Genomic DNA, 3,686 nt, shown 5'->3' with positions numbered 1-3,686 from the left:
CGACCCTTACTCGCGTAAGGTTTTTTACTTGGACGACCCAGTGCACTTGCTGGTTAGTTGTGCGAAGTTGTGTAATGCCATGGTATTGAGCTACCAAGTTTTTGGGGCTCATGACCGGGGATTATGAGAGTTGTGAAAAAGTATTGTTCACAATTTCGCGCACCAGCAGCTAAGTGGCTGGAATCATTCCCAAGGGGGAGCCTAACAACCTGGGATGAGGTGGAAAGCAAGTTTCTGGCACGTTTCTACCCCCCACAAAAGGTCAATAGGCTTCGATCTGAGGTTCAGACTTTTAGACAACAAGATGGTGAAACTCTCTACGAGGCATGGGAGAGGTTCAAGGATTTGACAAGGAAATGCCCACCAGACATGTTCCATGACTGGGTGCAATTGCATATTTTCTATGATGGACTTTCTTATGAATCAAGGAAGGCTGTAGACCATTCATCAGGAGGTTCATTGAACAGGAAAAAGACTGTGGAAGAAGCCATTGAAGTGATTGAGACAGTGGCTGAGAATGAGTACTACTATGCTTCAGAGAGACACAACACTAAGGGAGTCATGGAGCTGAACCATGTTGATACAATTCTAGCCCAAAACAAGGTGTTTGCCAAGCAACTAGCAGAGCTCACCAGGAAATTAGAAACAAATCAAGTGGCTGCAATACACACACAAGATCAAGAGGAAGTAAGCACTGAAGGAGGTGATTGGGAAGAGGCCAACTATGTGGGAAATCAACAAAGGCAACCATATGATCCACATTCCAACACTTACAACCCAGGCTGGAAAAACCACCTAAACTTTGGGTGGGGAAACCAGCAAACCCAACCACAAAACCACAAACCTTACAACCCCAACCAACATAACAATTCCACATACCAAAACTCCAACCAAAGATCATACCAAGCCACACAAAACACTTACTCCCAACCACCATATCATGGCCAAAATAATCAACCTGCCCAACCTAATCCGAACCAACAATTTCAAGATCAATTAAACAAGATAGAAGGAATGCTTGCAACCATGGTTCAAGACATAACCGAATTGAAAGCCTTTAAGGAAGAAGTAAATTCTAACTTGCAAAACCAAGGAGCTGCCATCCAGAAGCTAGAAAATCAAATTGGGTATTTGTCTAAGCAAACCCCTGGGCCAAGCGTTTCTCATGCTGCCAAGGCTATTGCAAGGGAAGAATGTAAGGTCATAACCCTCAGAAGTGGAAAGAAGCTAAAGGAGATCTCAAAGGAAACCACAGAGGATGAAGAAAAGGAAAATGTGAGAGACAAAGAACAGGGACAATCTTTTACACCGTCTGCAACAAAAGAAAAAGAAAAAGAGGTCCTGAAGCTTTATACACCCAAAGCACCATATCCTCAACGTTTGATGAAAAGTGAAAAGGATAGCCAATTCTCCAGATTCTTGGAGATTTTCAAGAAGCTTCAAATCAACATTCCGTTTGCTGAGGCAATAGAGCAAATGCCACTCTATGCAAAATTCTTAAAGGAATTAATGACCAAGAAGAGAAGCTGGAGAAATGAGAAAACTGTGTTGTTGACTGAAGAATGCAGTGCCATCATTCAACACAAATTGCCTCAGAAATTGAAGGATCCAGGCAGTTTCCAAATCCCCTGCATCATAGGAGAAGTCATGGTGGAGAAGGCCTTGTGTGACTTAGGGGCCAGTATCAATTTGATGTCTCTAACAATGATGAGAAGAATGAAGATTGAGGAAGCCAAACTGATGAGCGGATAATTTATACGCTTTTTGGCATTGTTTTTAGGTAGTTTTTAGTAAGTTCAAGCTACTTTTAGGGATGTTTTCATTAGTTTTTATGATAAATTCACATTTCTGGACTTTACTATGAGTTTGTGTGTTTTTCTGTGATTTCAGGTAAATTCTGACTGAAATTGAGGGATTTGAGCAAAACTCTGAAAAAGGCTGACAAAAGGACTACTGATGCTATTGGATTCTGACCTCCCTGCACTCAAAGTAGATTTTCTGGAGCTACAGAACTCCAAATGGCGCGCTCTCAACGGCGTTGGAAGGTAGACATCCAGGGATTTCCAGCAATATATAATAGTCCATACTTTATTCGAAGAATGACGACGTAACTTGGCGTTGAACGCCAAGTACATGCTGCTGTCTGGAGTTAAACGCCAGAAAAACGTCATGATCCGGAGTTGAACGCCCAAAACACGTCATAACTCGGAGTTCAACTCCAAGAGAAGCCTCAACTCGTGGATTGATCAAGCTCAGCCCAAGCATACACCAAGTGGGCCCCGGAAGTGGATTTATGCATCAATTACTTACTCATGTAAACCCTAGGAGCTAGTTTATTATAAATAGGATGAATTACTAATGTATGGGACATCCTGGATTGTATTTTGAATCCTGTGATCACGTTTTGGGGGCTGGCCTCTCGGCCATGCCTGGACCTCTTACTTATGTATTTTCAACGGTGGAGTTTCTGCATACCATAGATTAAGGGTGTGGAGCTCTGCTGTACCTCAAGTATTAATGCAGTTCTATTTTCTTTTATTCAATTCTCTTTTATTCTTATTCCAAGATATTCATTCGCACCCAAGAACATGATGAATGTGATGAGTAAATAACCCTCATTATCATTCTCACTTATGAACGCGTGTGATTGACAACCACTTCCGTTCTACATGCAACAAGGCTCAAATGTGTATCTCTTAGATTCCCCAACAGAATCTTCGTGGTATAAGTTAGATAGATGGCGGCATTTATGAGGATCCGGAAAGTCTAACCTTGTCTGTGGTATTCCAAGTAGGATCCTGGGAATCCGGAAAGTCTACCTTGTCTGTGGTGTCCAAGTAGGATTCCGGTAATGAATGACTGTGACGTGCTTCAAACTTGCAAGTGCTGGGCATAGTGACAACACAAAAGAATCAAGGGATTCTATTCCAGTAGGCGCAGGAACCAACCAGTGATTAGCCGTGCTGTGACAGAGTGCGTGAGCGTAGTTTTCACTGCGAGGATGGGATGTAGCCATCAACCATGGGTGATGCCTCCAGACGATTAGCCATGCGAGTGACAGCCACAGAGGACCATTTTCCCGAGAGGATTGAAAGTAGCCACCGCTGATGGTGAACCCCTATATACAGCTTGCCATGGAAAGGAGTAAGAAGGATTGAGTTGAAGCAGTGGGAAGGCAGACGTCCGTGAGTCATACAGCACCTCCATACACTTATCTGAAATTCTCACCAATGAATCTGCATAAGTATTTCTATCCTTTTTATTATTTATTTTCTATTTTATTCTATTAATCAAATTTAAACTAATAATCCAATTATCCTTTAATCCGCCTGACTGAGATCTACAAGGTGACCATAGCTTGCTTCATACCAACAATCTCTGTGGATTCGACCCTTACTCACATAAGGTTTATTACTTGGACGACCCAGTACACTTGCTGGTTAGTTGAACGGAGTTGTGAATTCAACCAGTGCCATAATAATGAAGAAGAGACACAATAGTTTTTGTGTACATACCAAAGAGCCAATATTGTTGATCACAATTTCGTCCACCAAGTTTTTGGTGCCGTTGCCGGGGATTGTTCGAGTATGGACAACTGACGGTTCATCTTGTTGCTCAGATTAGGTAATTTTCTTTTCAAAAATCTTTTTCAAAATTGTTCTTTTCTTTTTCGTTTTTCTAAAATA

The 3,686-nt window shown here is 41.9% G+C and overlaps 1 non-coding gene across 1 annotated transcript; it reads right to left on the bottom strand.

Moving 5' to 3' along the window:
• Positions 1-267: 267 nt before the first annotated feature.
• On the bottom strand, positions 268-371 carry LOC130978717 (small nucleolar RNA R71). Its single transcript, XR_009086335.1, has one exon. It is a non-coding gene; the product is annotated as a small nucleolar RNA R71 (small nucleolar RNA).
• Positions 372-3,686: the final 3,315 nt, after the last annotated feature.

Source organism: Arachis stenosperma, chromosome 4 (genome assembly GCF_014773155.1).
Source record: "Arachis stenosperma cultivar V10309 chromosome 4, arast.V10309.gnm1.PFL2, whole genome shotgun sequence".
Classification (NCBI taxonomy): Eukaryota; Viridiplantae; Streptophyta; class Magnoliopsida; order Fabales; family Fabaceae; genus Arachis; species Arachis stenosperma.
This window is presented reverse-complemented; position numbering and strand designations above follow the sequence as displayed.